Source organism: Anser brachyrhynchus, assembly GCF_964034855.1.
Source record: "Anser brachyrhynchus genome assembly, chromosome: 2".
In the NCBI taxonomy this organism is placed as follows: domain Eukaryota; kingdom Metazoa; phylum Chordata; class Aves; order Anseriformes; family Anatidae; genus Anser; species Anser brachyrhynchus.
The window spans coordinates 132,842,482-132,858,537 of record NC_137695.1 but is presented as its reverse complement, the minus strand read 5'-3'; the positions used below and the strand labels follow the sequence as shown (position 1 = coordinate 132,858,537).

Below are 16,056 nucleotides of genomic sequence, written 5' to 3'. Positions count from 1 at the left end.
ATCAGGACTCTCTCTAACCCTCCTAGGGGGTGGGCAAAAATATGAGAAAAGAAACATCACCAGGGCAGCTGACCTAAACCAACCAAAGGGATATTCCATACCATATGATGTCACACTCAGCAATAAAAGGTGGAAAAAGGAAGAAGAGGGGAGGGGTGGACTCTCGTTGTGAAAACATCTGTCCTCCCAAACACCAGCTACGTGCATTGAGGCCCTGCTTCAAGGACGTGGTCAAGCATCGCTCATTTGTGGGAAGTAGAGAGTAATTTCTTTCCTCTGCACTTCCACATAGCCTTTAATTGTTTTGTTTAGTTTTCCCTTTCCCCCTCACTTTTCCCCTTTCCCTTTTTTTCCTCTTTAGTTAAATTGTTGTTTAGTTAAATTGTTTAGTTAAATTGCTTAATTAATAATAATCTTTCCTTAATAATTATTTATTTTTTCCTTTAATTAAATCATCCTTATCTCAACCCGTGAGTTGTTCTTTCCTTTACTTCTTCCCCTCCTCATCCAAGGAGGGGGAGTGAGAGTGGTTGTGGTGTTCAGCTGCCTAGCATGGTAAAACCACCACACCTATACATTGGTAATGACAATACTGCTGTCAGATTATAGCAAAGGCCCATCTCTACATTTCACTTTTTTTAATCTGCTAGGCAGAACACTTGATTTTGTTAGGAACAATTTCTTGGTCGACTTGAGTCAGAAATTAGCATTGCAGGACTACAAGTATTGTTTAAGAGTCTTACCTATTATTATCTCTAATGATATTACCACTGTATGTCAGGAGCTACTAATTGGTAACAACACCAGTAACAGTTACACACAGACTTCAGAATTATCTAATGAACTTAACATAGATTCTTCTTATAATTCTTTTTAAGAATAAGTGTTGCATATTGAATTTATGTAACACTTTCATTGTCTAGATCTTTCATAATCTTTTTAAAGAGTAATTTCTCTATTGTCTTACCTAGCTCTCATTTGGAGCAATACTTAATTGCAATTTCTTTCTTCTCCTGATAGAGATAATCATACAAGCATCACAGAACTGCAGAATAATCCAAGAGGAAAAAGTATTCTCTCCCCAACATCCCTCCAAGAGAAGGCCAAGGATATTTGATTGTACCTAAGTATTAAAGTGGTGTTTTTGTTTTGTTTTGTTTTTAAACAAAGCATGGATAGTAATTTCCTTTCTCCTGAAAACTCGAAAGCTATCTGGCTACAAAACAAAAAGTATTTTTTTTTGGTGGTGGTGGTGTTTTTTGTTGCCTTTTATTTTCTATTTTTTCATCCCCTATATTTCTAGGGATAAAAACAAATTGAGTGATATAAGGTGAAATGACCCTGAAGATCAAATGCATTTTTCAAATAAGAAACTTTATTTTCTAGAAGATCAGTAAAATAAACATAAACATACAAATACACTTTTGAACAAAATGTAATCCAGCTAAAGCTGCAGAAAGCTTTGAACCCAACCCTTCTAAACTGAAATTTTCTAAGCAGAGAACTTTTGGATAGAGACTGTTATGTGATTAGGGAGACTCATGTAAGCCCTGCGGCTTATGGTATCCTCAAGTTTTCAAAATAAATCCACGTTGTACCGATGTTAAAGAAATGCATATAACTCCTAAGCACAGATACAGATACCTAAATGCTTAAATTCCAAGAATGCACAAGATTACTTTATTGCCTTAAAATTCTAGATGATAAGCAAGATTGCAGCAGAGGCTCTCAAAGGTGGCTTGATCATGCCTAGATCACAACCAAGACTGGCTGCCCAATACATTAGGTATTAAGGCATCTTTGGTGATTTGCTGCTTGGTCTTTACATCATATGTTTGTTACTTTTTCTATTTGCATTCATGCATAACTTTTAAAAATATCAAGAACTTGTGATATTATCTTCCCTCCTTTACTGAGCTATGACTTGTTAACACCAATAAATATCTGATTTTTTTTTCTTTGCAGTATTTAGTCTGTATTGCTAGTTGAGACTCAAAAACTTTAGATTTCCGTTTGATTATATTAAAGTTGCATATTCTTTTCACTTTGCTAGTCTGTGATTTATCTGAAATTCAGTACCAATTTTGCAACATAAGGAAAGTATATCCCCTTGTGTTTTCCTTGCCACTTAATAAATTTCAAATGATTGCCTCAGGCAAGTTAGATTTTTAAAGCTGGATGAGAGCTACCTGGAGAAGGGCAACACTCATTACAGGGATCCTGACTGTGGCACACAGTACCTGCACACTCTTCGAGGAAGAACAGAGGACAAAGGTCACTTGCTCCTGAGGAGTAGGGCTAGAGGTGGGCCACATCTCAGGACCAGGCCAGGTCAGCCCGTATGCTGAGCTCCTGGCTGTCTGTGTTCTCAGTAGCCAATTTAAACTTCAGTTCTCCTGTCTAGCTACAGTGACAAGAGCATAAGCATATCCTGAGCACAAGAGGAGAGAGAACAGATGGATATAGACAGGAGAGCACACGGAAACCGTGGGACCATATTGGCAGTAGTCATAACACATCACTAGGCTAACTGTTGGCAAGGTCCCTGCAGGCATCAGAGCAAAGGGGAATTACGGAGGGATTTGAAGGGGATAATGAAGTAACCCAACAGGCATTTACAAAAATCTCTTCTCAAGCATTAGGAATAGCATAAGAGAAAGGGGGGTTGCTTAAATATAGCAGGAAGTAGGGAAGATGCTGACATCAGGAGCCATCTGGGAGCAGGAATAAAGTGTTTGACACCAACTGGAAATAAGCTGGGAGAAGCGATATTGTGACTGTATGGCTAGCCTCAAAAGCAGAGACAATTTAACATCTGATGCAACAAAAGGAGAGCAACATTTTCAGAATGACTGGCTAGCCAAGTGCTGTTTGCAGTCTGTATGCATATCAACATGGTAATGAAGGTTGAGTAAGACTACCAAAAGAAAGGTGTCATCGTCCTCCCATTCCTCTTCTCCACCCCCCCCCCCCCCCCCCCAAAATTGATTTTGAAAATATGTTTGTTTTTGCAATACAAGCAAAAACATAGAACATGGTTGCCTAATAAGAAATCCAATTGGCAGAATCTGGCCAGTTACATTTCACTGCATAATACCATCATTAATTCTAGCAATATTACAAGTGGAACAATCTGAAATTGTCATTTCCAACAGAAAAAAAATATATATATTTTGGAAGACAACCAAGTCTATGATGGATGTAGGCAGGCTTAAATCCATTTAAATCAGTGGTGCAGCACCCGTTTCTGTCAGCTGCTATAGTCTCCCTTGATGTTTCATGAAGTTTATGACAAACAAATTACGATACATGGAGAAAGCAAGACTTGTTCTGTACCACACTGAGATATAAATATGGTACAAGGGTTACTTAGCTAAACATATATGTTCCACTCTATGCAACCTCAATCAGATAAAACCTCAGCAAAAGCTATACTGAGATAATGCACGCATAGAATACAAAGTTTGAGAAAGCAAAATATAGTGAACACTCCTTTCTAAAAAACAGATTTTTTCACCCTATATTTAAAATGCCACTCATAGTTTTTTAAGAGTAAATTATTTCAAAGTAGACATTTGCAATTCATATTCTTGCAAAAGTTAGAAAAATATTGTGATAATTTTATAACTTTTAAAAATTATGCGTCTTTTTTAGCATCTGAAATGGATTTAAGACTTTTTCTATCTATTATCAATAACTTTTATTCTATTTCATTTAAATATTAAGAAAGAATTCTACATAGTAAATACACTGTTCTGAAAACAACAACAAGAACAACAAAACAACAACACAGAAAACAGGGAAACTAAGTAAATTAACTGCATTTGCTAGAATAGAAGTTCCACAGGAACACAGGAAATAATAAATTAGTAAATAATATTTCCTCACATTATTTTTCCCCATTATCACTTGGTTTTCTATAGATCTCTGAGTAGAAGTACTAGTAAAATTGTCTTGCCTTCCAGTTACTTCCATGGAAGTCCTCAACTCCTCATTTGCAAATCTTTCCCCAGAAAGATACAACCAACACTAATGCTTTTTTGCTCCTCTGATTTTTCAGAAGTCAAAGCAAAAGGAAGATTAACTTTAGAGAGCAAAAAGAGCCACTGAGTAATTACTTAACTGCCTATTGGGAAGAGAATTTAGAAGAGCCTCCTATTCATTTTCCCTATCATACCACAGAAGATAGCTAACTTAGGATACAAAATTGTTCATATGTTCTTTCTTGGCCAAAGGAAGGCCAACTCTATAGAAAAAGAAGGGTCAAAATCTCCCATCTATAGAAACTAAGGTTTCCTTAAAAAAGCTAAAAAGCTCACGTCTCAAGTTCAGACTCCTTCTACCTCTATTCCAATGTATTGACTTTGTTTCCCCCAGTGGTAACAAGAAAAAAAAAAGAAATCTATTTTTTTATTGTTGTCCTCACATTAAACTATTTTTAACAGAGGAACTACAACATGATGCTGTATATTTACAGAAGAGAGGAAGCCGACAAAAATTTGCCCATTACACTAACACGCCCTGGATAGTTTTGAGCAAAGAAATAATCATAGGTTTTGCATTTTATAATATAACAGTTTAAAAATCTATGTCACTTCATGCATTTTTTCCCTTGAAGAATAACCTGATATTACTTTAAGTATGCTGAACAGCACTGATATAACTGAGAAGACCAATTCCAGTTGCAAGTGGCAGTTTAGATTAGGAGTAAACAAGCTACTTGTGCTCTGTGCATGGTAAGGTTTTATTTATCCCAAAACTTCAACTGTTGCTATGAAATCTTTTATTTTGCATATATTTTTAGAGAAATACATTAAATTCATATTAGTTAAATCTAGCAACAAAGACAAGGACAAAGAGAGCTAATATGACTTGTATTCAGGGCTAATATTTAATACATCCTAGTAGTATATTCAGTCTTAATGATATAATGACTGTCAGGTGATTTAATATTCCAGAGTTCTGATACAGCATCACCAGTGGATGCAAAGCACCAGTGGAGCAGAAGAGACAGCTTATCTATTTACTACTTTCTCATGCTCCCAGGCAGATATACAAATATATTCAGTTCCACAGATCTATCAAATCAGCTAATTAGGCAAAATTCTGAAGCAAGCAGAAATACTGTCACAGTTATAAGCAAACAAATGCTACAGTTTGAGACCAAGAGAAATGAGAATCTCTGGGCAGAGATAGTGGCATTAAGAATTTATAATTTCTTGATGTACATTCCTGATAAGCACTGTATTTCAGTAAAATCACAAGAAGAGTACATTCACACTACCTTTATTAGTGTGATTTATGTATTTAAATGTCTTTCTAACAATTTTGTCTAGTATTGAGTGTTCAAGAGTACAAGATTAATACCTAATTTTTATGTTTATACAGGAGACACTTGCAAGAAAATGGTATTAAATTATTGACATTTCCAATCATTATTTTCAGTGATATAACAGAATTCAAAAAAATCTCTTCTCTACAACTATCACAGATAGAAATTCTTACCTGGTAGTCACTCTGAAGAAAGTTAGTAAAATGAAAGTTATGTTGTGAAAACATCTAGAAATAAACCAAACTTTTAAAATAATAGACAAAAAATTATGTTGCTGAAAAGTCATTTACAAAGTAATATCAGAAGTTTTGGAACAGCACAATGCATATTAACCATGACACCTGACTGCCTCCTAAGGAAAGCAAGCAAACTAGTTTTTGATCATCTCCCTTTCTCACTCCCACCACCCCAGGAAAAAAAATAAAATAAAATCCAGGAGTCTTAAGGGTCTACCTGAATGAGTGTAACAGTTACATAGTATTTATGCTTTCCTGTCACCTAATGCTTGCAATTAAGTGGATCCCTACCTCACTGTAAACAAACATTTTCACTGCCACATCCAACTTTGTTTCTATGTTATTTCATTCTTCATGGCTCCCTAGATACTCAGCTTCTAAATTAAATAAGACTAAGATAAACCCGGCCTCTAAAGTGGTTGCAGGTCTCAGTCTTACTTCTTCAAGAAGTACTGTAGGGGCCTCCAGACCTCAGTCTCTCTTGCAATATATCCACAACTCTGTGGAACTGAAGAAAAACAGAGACACCGAAGGATCTGAGCTGTTCCAACAACCCTTTGTTACCTTATAGAAGAGATCATATGAAAGTCTTGCAACAGATATTTTCTCCCTTTTCATTCAACTACTTGCTGCCCCTCCAGAAGGCATACATTTTTTCTACAATGGAGCTCTTCGGTTTGGTCAGTATCACATAAAAATCTCCCAGGACACAACAGTGGTAGTAGATGAGTTTCTAGGAACTGTATCATGAATTCTGCCTTTTGTCAGCAGCTGCTAAGTTGTCAAGAGCCAGTCAGGGAAGACATTTTAGGGTCTCTAACACTCCAGGCCTCAGTCCAGATTTTGATCAGTAAAGTCTTTTACTTCTCCAGTAATTTGAAGTATTCAAAATAATTATTGAACTCCATGATTTGTTCATATAGTTTTTCTAAATATGAAGAGTTGCAGATCCCATGCTAAGCAATGAATCTGTAGTAATTATTTTATGGAAATCTACATAGCACAAAATTTAAAGTCCATTTTAGAGCAATACCCATTCATAAGATACCACTGGAAAGACATTAAAAAGAAAACATATTCATTGAACACATAGGAGTAGATGCTTAGGTAAGGCATATCTGTTCTGAGTTTTAATGACACCTATGTATAAAACATATATATGCTTATGAAGCTTTTGTTGATTGTGGCACAGTAGTGCTCTTTTTGTCCAAATCCCTCCTCTTCCCAAACAGATTCTATCCGATATCTGGAAATATATATATTTTTCTGCTTGTTTAACTCAAATGCTCTCTCTGCTTTGAGAAATCAGTTCTTCCCACAGCTGGGGGAACTTCCTAGCCATATGACCAGTTCTGTGGCATCTGGGAACCACAGCCGGTCTGTTTGTGCATGTGGGTGTAATACAGTGACAGCTTTACTGCATATTAGCCATGCATCATGTAACACATTTCTTGACAGAGTAAAAAGCAGTTTATGACTTGAAGCAAATCATTTTACCCCAGGGGCTTAGGTCAACAACCCAGGAGTTTGTCAACTTTTTTCTACTCTTTCTTTCTTTGCAAGGGTCTGTTACCTGATCGTGTTGGAGAACATGTCTCTGTGTTATGAAAGAGAAGGCATTATAAGAAACACCAATAAGAAGCTTCAGAGGCCACAAGCATGAATTATCCAGTCACAATTACAGAATGTTTGAGGTTGAAAGGGACCTCTGAATATCATCTGGTCCAACCATCTCAATAGCTTGTGAGATGGGGGAGCACCCCATCAAGGAAGGGGGGCACCTAAAGCCAATTGCCCAAGCTCACGTCCAGATGGCTTTTGAATATCTCCAAGGATAAAGGTTCCACAACCTCTCTGAGCAACCTACCTGGGCAGTCCACCACTTGCTGACAAAATCCTTGAGGAAACAGGGCCAGCAGAAGGATGAGACTCAACCTCAATATAAGTTGTCTCCAAACCTGTACAGGCTGCAGGTTAAGCATCCTGAATGAGGTCAGCAAGCTATTACAGCTTTCATATACTGAAGGTAATGGCAAATACATTCAATAACATAAATACTTGGCCATGTAATACAGCCATTCCCAAGACAGCACTGAACAAACTACCCCCAGAACAGCATTGCCCTGTAATTTTCCTAGGGCAATAGAAAGCATGCACATACATGCAACTTTCTGTCCAGGTAGCACTCATCTGAGCTATCTACAGAGAGGATAGCCTGGATACCACTGAAACAATACCTCAAAACTTCACTATTCAATATAAGCATGCCCTTATTTTCACTAAAAGTTCTAAATGGGAAACAAACCTGGCAGTTTAAAAAGGAGATAAGCAGCTTAAAGTTTGACAAATAAAGGCCAGTCTCACTATGATTGATTCCACAGAAGACTATCAGAAGACTAGATAATAAAGAAAAAAGAAAATCAGAGTAACAAATGCCAATGCATAGACATGTAATTCAGATTTTTCAATAAGAAATTCCATACATATTCAACTACCTCTTCATCAATAGGAATATGATATATCCCAATCTAGTTATTCAGTAAGTACAGAAATATTAAAAAGGCTTTGCAAATACTTCTTCTTCCAAGTCAAGCAATTCTTGGAGACATAAAAAATCCTGCTAGATCCAGCTCTAAAGGTCATGCCAACTATAAAGTCTAATAACACATTTCCAGATGGCAGCAGCCAATTTCCAATAAGATCTAATTTGGTTAATTGACTGTCTTATTTACTAATTTATAGGAGTATGCAGTTCATTTAAATTAACCTCATTTGCTGTCATGATTTAAGCAAGGTTAAACAGCCTGAGATTTAAAAAAAAAAAAAAAAAAAAAAAAGGAAAAGAGAAGAAAAGAGAAGAAAAAGAAAAGAAGAAAAGAGAAGAAAAAGAAAAGAAGAAAGTTTGGAGGTAAATGACAAAGAAGACATTCTCCTAGGAGGAGACATTTGTCCTACTAATTTAGTCATTAGGAATTCAGAGACTCTCATTTTTGTTTAGACCAAGAAAAAATAGGAAATGCTGACTAAATCAAGTTTGCACACTATCAAAGAACAAAACATTCTTGCTACAATTCCATTAATCAGTGAAAAAAGAAAAACAAACAAACAAACAAAAAACAAGCGAACAACAACACCCAACACCAAAAAAAAAAAAAGACCAAAATGAAAAAAAAAACAAAACACCAACAATCTCTATAGATGAGACAGGAAAAAAAATAAGCCAATTAACAGGAATAATAGACTGACCTCAGCTTAGAGGACTTGTACAGAAAAAAAATATCTCCAGTTGACACAGTCCTCAGTACTTAAACTGTAGTGCCAATTTCTTACATGTGGTCCAACAAAAAGTTAATCCACAGTATCATCTTTTTAGTACTGAAAAAACTAATTTCTCTACTATGTTTCCACTTTGATAGGGAAGGTAAAAGAATTGTGTTTTTTTTTTCAGACCAGGCTCTGGTGACAATTATTTGCTACTGGGAAAGGGAAAGAAAAAAGGAAGGAAAAAATGGAAGAAAAGCAATATTAGATTGTAATAAGGTGTTTATGGTTTTGGCTAGTTCTCATTGCTTATCAAATTCACCTGAGACAGTCTCAGCTGTTTTGTTTAATCCTGAATGAGCTTAGATGGGAAGGAAATTTTGCATTGGAGAAAGAAGTTACAAGATACACAGAATTTCTGGGTTCCTACAGAACATTTTGACTGAGGGTTTTGTCTGAAAAAGAAAACTTTCTTCTAAGGAAAAACTTGCAAAGACCTTAGTGAGGTGCCTTTTCTCCCTTGCTTGGAAAAGGAAAGCAGTAGCCTGTGAAAACTGCAGAGATCGGCTTGGATGTGTGTCAGCTCCTGCACACTCCTGCACCTTCAGCATCTCTGTCCCTCTTCGGCTACTCCTGGCTCTGGCATAGATCAAGGACTGGGGAGAGATTGGGAGAGGAGAGGTTGGATTGTTCTCTGAATTCCTGAATGGTACAGAGGCCTAGCTTATGTCTCTGCTCGCAGCACGTTAATCAGTGTTCAGTGACTATGTGCTTGCTTGTAAGGTATTTAAACTTCAGAAATGTGTTTTCTGTTTTGTTTGTTTGTTTGTTTGCTTGTTTTGATTTCTTCCCACTGGATTTAAGTTTAATTTCTGCTATTTTCAATTCTCCAGAGAGGGAACAGGAAAGTTTGTAACTAGGAAGATTTACCCAAAGCTTGAAGAAAAAAAGCTCTACAAATTGCAACATCATTGCTTAAAAGTCCCTCGCAATGACAACTCAGGAATTTTGATGGTATGAAAGACCATGTTCTCCCATCTACCATATAAAATTACATATAATCAAAAAAAAAAAATCGAATACACCTATAAACAGTACAGTTGGCTTACTATTTAATGGAGCTTGATATATTTCCACACTGGGGAGCTGTTTTGGACAGATTTTTTTTTATTTTATTTTTTTTGTGAAATGTTGGCAAGAAACCCTCATGCAACAATGGAAATGCACTGCAAGATGACTTTTTGGAAGGTCAAGCATTGATATGGCCATGCTCTGTTCACTAAAGCTGTTCTGAAAATTTCCTAACATTTGTCACAGTTTCCATCCTTAAATGGAAATCTTCCTGAAAAATCAAATCTAAAACCTCCTTGAATATGTGTCCAAAGCGGATTGTGTATCAAAATAAAGCAGGAGAGATTATTTTCACATTAACATATCTGCTCTAAACTCAGAGTGCTCTTAATGAAGGTATGACGTGTTTGCTAAATAACTCAATTATACCTGCCTCTGCAGAGGTACCTGATGCTTGCAAGCAGCAAGCTGGTGGAGATGTGGATTGTACTTTGCACTTATCCACTGATAAATCTCATACATGCAATGATGATTTCAGAAAGTAATAGCTTTCTTATTCTATGCAGTTGGAAGTCTTACATAGGGGCCTGGGCTACACCAGCTCACTTAGGAGTGTTTCTAATTGGCAAATAATAAAGTAATTATGTGCACAGAATTTGGCAGACTATTTTTCTCGCAACTTTTCCTACAGCGTTCTTATTTTCTACTGATGTTCCATTAGAGAAAAATAAGAAGTAACAATTTTCAAACTGCTTTTCAGGGAAAGACCTATGGAGTGTTAATTCCCACCTGGAAAAGGAACAAGTGGCTACTGCCAAAAAACTCTTTCCCAGCCCTCCTGTCTAGGGCGGATGCTCCCCAGATCTTGAATGAAGTTTGACAACATAGCAAAAAGCAACAAGAAAAGATATTAAGAAAAAGTAGCACTTTAAGAGTAAGTGTCAGGCAGCTCTGCCTAAACACATGCTTGTTACCTTCTGCTGTATACAACCTGTGTGCCTCAGCTGCTCTCTGAGCACATTACTGTTCCTTGGGGCATCACTGGGAGCTTTCTCACTCAGAAAATGTTGGACATGGAGTTGGTTTGGTGGTATCTCTAGCTAATTCAAAGTGTAGCAAATTTATCTGATTAATTTGAAAAGAATTTGTGCTTCAGAGACAAAAGATGTGTTGGTTAGCACCCTGCCAGACAGCTCTGTGAACACATGGGTAGTTTCAGCCGGGATCAGGTTTCAGTCTGTGCAGAACTGTCTTTCTCAGCCCTATAAAGAGATGAAAGTGATTTTATTTTATTTTTTTCTGTTTTGTTTTTTTCTCCATTATTAGCAATAATAAATGAGGGAAAGAAGCAGATCGCATTCAAGAGATGATATAGCTGAAGCTTTCATTAGGAACTTCTTCAAGTAAGGAAAAGAACCTCTCTTGATTGATCTGGAACCAAGGAAGTTGTACTCTGAAATGACTGTACTAGTTCGACAGCTAAAATATATGATCTGAAATAATTATTTTCCTCTAATCTTAAACTATCTGTCTAAAAATAAGGTTCAGATTGCAACATTAATTTCAACTATCTCTGTTCCTCAGTTTCCAGTGGTAATGTTCTTGCTAAGACATATCAGCTAAGGTTGCCAAAGTGTATTTGGAAATTATAGTGAGTCCAATTTTAACTAGCTAACTAACTAGAGAGGTGTTAAAAGGATCTGAGATATATATCTAGTTCCTACTATCATTAAGAGGTCTTTGTTGTATATCCATTAGGACACCCTGGAATTAAAACATCCAAAACAGTTTTAGCAGCAATCTGATATATTTTCTTCACTGTTTTTTTAACCTGTTGCAGAAAAATTTCACAGTTCTTGTGATTTTAAGATTTTTTTTTTCCTTTCCATTTTATGCTTTTTTACTTTCTACTATTTGCAGTGGTAATTTCCCATTTTTTATTTTTGTCTCCATCTACCTGTTGATCATCTCATTTTTAAATTTTATATCTTTATAAACTGTTATTATTACTTAAATATTTACTACTTAATATGGAAATGTTCAGATACAAAAATGAAAGCAATGTCATAAAGAAAATAGTTGTCTGACAAACAATGTAAACTCCTTGGAGTTTTCTGCTCTTGTAGAAATTTCTCTCTTGATTTAGCTAACTTTCATCTGTTCATTTCCTTTGTGCTTACTCTCTTCCTATGGTCAACTCTTTCTTCAGCTCACTTGTTACATCCCAGCACACCTCTCCTCCTTTTCTTGCTTTCATTCCCTACTTCATTTCTTAGACTCTTTCAAACTTCATGAGGAGAACACCAGACACAATGTATTCATAGGCACCATCTCCTGTTTCAAAAAAGTTTGCCAGCAACAGTGACTCCATGCACATTATTCAGAGCTCTTTATCTCACTATCTTCTTTTTTAATGTGTGACAAACATAAACTTGTGTGAAAGTGTCCTATAGGAGAGCACATAGAATTGAATTCTTTGCCTATTTTTTCTTTGCTGCCACTGAAATCTGCAAAAAATTCTAACTTCACCTGTATCAGAAACTGAACCCTTGATCCAGTTCTTAATTGATACATCTTTTTCAGTCTTTTAGCTCTAATTTTAATGTTAGCTACTTGTGACAATCTTCACAAATAAATATATATATTAATAAATACACAGATAAATCCATTAAAAAGTTCAGTGAACCCCATACATCAGTTATTTCAGGGGAGTGATCTGATCAAACAGAGTAAAAGCTTTACCTCTTCAGTCAAACCACAGTGGTGGTTTTTTTTTTTTTTTTAATTGGTTTGCTTGTTTTAAATACAATTAAATATGTAATAATTTTTATTTGCTGTCTTAACTCAGACTTCTTATTTTTATTTTTAGTACAGACCTGGCATTATCTTGACCATAACCTTATCTCTCAAATCTTTAGTATACTTCTCACGATATTCATGAAACTCTCCATTATTACAGGGATTTATCTCCACTCTACAAAACAGTGATTTCACGTCTATTTGCAGTGTGTTTTCATTTATTAGATATTTTGTGCCATCAGTGCTGCCTACCTATAAAGTTATGTTAGCATTGTCCTGGCCTCTTGTATGAATCTCTTTGGACTCATGATGACAGAACTTCAAGGCAAGTGATCTTGTAATTCACCTAATTCTTAGCAAACTTTACTCTGTTTCCATGTAACCGGCTACGTTTGGAATTCTGTGACTTAATACAAAGCATATCAAATCTGATAGTAATTTAACCCTTTCATTATTTTTGTATTCAGCATCAGTCTTTCTCATCAGTACAAAGTAATTATGCACAGTGAAGAAAATGGTTCTATGCAGGTAGGAAAAAACGATTTTGAGAATCAAATTAAAGTTTCATTCTTCTTTTTACATCATCAGAATGTGAATACTCTATATTCCCTGAATAAATACCTTGATTGAAATGTGTATATTACATGTAAATGGAAATGGAACTTTTAAATGTCAATGCGCATCCAGAACACTGGCATACAGTGGCACTTTTTACATAAACAAAACCAAAACATCTGGCCAACCAACAGCAGTATACCAGTAAGTATATTTTACCACCAAGACCATGCGTTGAAGAGAATGTACTGTGTTATGTCACTTTGAGACATTGTTTTTTGTCTCTGTTCAGCTATCTAAGCACAAAAAGAGTGGGGTACTTCTTAGAGAAACAGCAACATTGCTGATCTGAGTGTTACATTACTAAACCTTGAAATATGTATATTTTCCCATGATTGTGTTCAGAAGAGGAAAGAAGTTACTATGTGCTAAAAATAAATAAATAATAATAATATTCTCCATATCCCTTCTATAATATGACTACCATCATTTAAGCTACTTAAGAACATGGCAAGATCTTCTTAAGCATTACTGTATAAAAGAATAAAAAGCATAAGCACTACACTTCACCAGAACTGTGAGGGTTCTGAAACAGAAAACTTAAGAAAAAGTTTATTTGTCCTTATGGAAACTTATGTCTGAAACATTTCATAACGTTTATTTCTGGAGGAACTTTAAAAAATAACTGATCATACTAGAATAGTAATTGCTGTTATCCATTCAAAATTAGTCTATCTAACCTCACAAATGAGTAATTGTGAGGCATAAAAGAGAGTGATGAGCAGAATATGATGCAAAATCAGCATGACTGCAACAGCAAAGAAAACTTTTCACATCTTTCAGATTTTTCTTAGAGGAAAAGAAAAGAAAAAAAGTTTGGGAAGAGCCAGAGAAGTACCTATATTTTAAACAGAGAGCACTTAAAATATAAAGTCCTTGCTCATAGCATTATATTCCTGAAGCAATCAAACAAAATAAAGAATGGAACCCCAGTTTTGAAAGCAACTACTGGGGAAAGCAGCACTGCTAAAAATACTTGTTTATTTTCTGTATTGGAAGAATCCTTTTCTAACCCATATTAATGCCTGTCAGAAATCTGCTCTCTTGGCTGGCAGTTCAATGTACTAGTAGCAGCCCATCTGGTTAAAGCCCCTAAGGAGGATCTACGTTTCTGCAGATAAAACAGGCAGGATTGCACTCAAGTTAATGGACTCAGGCAAAATGACATAGTCAACTTTCATTTTTAAATAATTAGCTATGACATAAAGATGTGGAAACTAGAACACACAGAGGACAAAATAAATAAAAAAACTGGATTTAAACTCCATTTGAGGATGCTTATTTCAACCTTCAAATAAATTAGAATACAGAGAAAACTACTGCCATAATATTGTAAGAGAGTATATCTGTGAAATGTCAATTTGACATTTTGCAAAAAGTAACTCAAACACCAGTAATCAGTTGATATGGACTATACTTTCCCTGTGGAAAGATGAGTTAATGTATTCAAAATCATAGATATCATAATCATATATATGATATCGTATTATTTTCTTGTATCTGTTTGGTCAGGCATACTTATTGATCAATTAGGTACCAATTTACAAGGCTTTGGTGTTATGTTGAATGCCATCACTGACTAATATATCAGATAAAAAAATAAGTGGGTGTACAATGTAAGCATATCGAATTATTTTTAAAGATTCTGGAAAGCATCTTTTACCACTACACTTCCAAAATTTGATACTTTTTATGTGCCTTCATGACAAGATTTACCAAATGGCAGGTTACAGGACTGACATGTCTTTCTCTTTGAGTGTTGGTGTAACTTTTGAGAAACTTCCGTTAAGTAATATAAGAAATATAGGAAAAGGATAGAGTTACTATTTAACTATTTCTTTTTCTCCTTTCTCTCTCTCTTCCCCTCCCCGCCCACCCCCCGCACCCCCCCCCCCCCCCCGCCCGAGGTACTTCATGTAGTATGTATGTTTACATATAAGAAAAAATGTTGAGTAGTATAGCTTTTACTGACTGCAGCCAAAATATGAGGAAAACAATGCTATGCAGGGCTGGAATTACACAGTCATTCTGAACATATAAGATAAAAAGCATAAAGATCATGCTTTAAAACATAAAAGCATAAGATTTACAGACAAATAACTCAAATTTCTAAGAGTTATCCAACATAAGTGCAGAAGGTATGAAATTTTCAGAGATTCAAAATTCACTCAACAAATTTTAAATAGTATGAATTTGTGACTGGATAAAGAAATTTCACTGAATGCAATAGCAAGCTATATTATAAAATTTTTTTCTATCTTTCTAATGAAATAGTCTTTAAAAAGAGAACAATTCTAAAAGAGAAACCCATGTTCTGATAAATAATTAATTACAAAATATTTTTGTAATAAAATAAATACAAAATAACAAAGTAACAAAATAAATAATTTCTAAATACCTAATATGTATTTAAGACTCTTTTGATTTTAAAAGTGACCTTCCAGTCACTTTTAATGATAATCTATTTGTTGTTTTTATCATTATAGTTTGAAATATATTTTCTGAAAATATTTCTTCTTTACTAGGTTAGATCTTTGCTTCATAGAATAATAAATGCAAGTTGTACTAAAATCAGTTGTTATTTATTTGCTTTTACAACCACAAAGTCCTGCACCTGGGGCGCAACAACCCCAAGCAGAGCTACAGGCTGGGAGATGAGTGGCTGGAAAGCTGCCTGGCCGAGAAGGACCTGGGAGTATTGGTTGATAGTCGGCTGAATATGAGCCAGCAGTGTGCCCAGGT

At 35.4% G+C, this 16,056-nt stretch overlaps 1 protein-coding gene and 1 long non-coding RNA gene across 5 annotated transcripts in view; one reads left to right on the top strand and one right to left on the bottom strand.

Annotated features, from left to right (window-relative positions):
• Positions 1-16,056, bottom strand: part of RALYL (RALY RNA binding protein like) — a 421,742-nt gene that overhangs the window by 315,008 nt on the left and 90,678 nt on the right. The gene's annotated exons all lie outside the window — the stretch shown is intronic.
• On the top strand, positions 3,077-14,702 carry LOC308189217. Its single transcript, XR_013946147.1, has 2 exons — positions 3,077-10,834; positions 11,227-14,702. It is a non-coding gene; the product is annotated as an uncharacterized lncRNA (long non-coding RNA).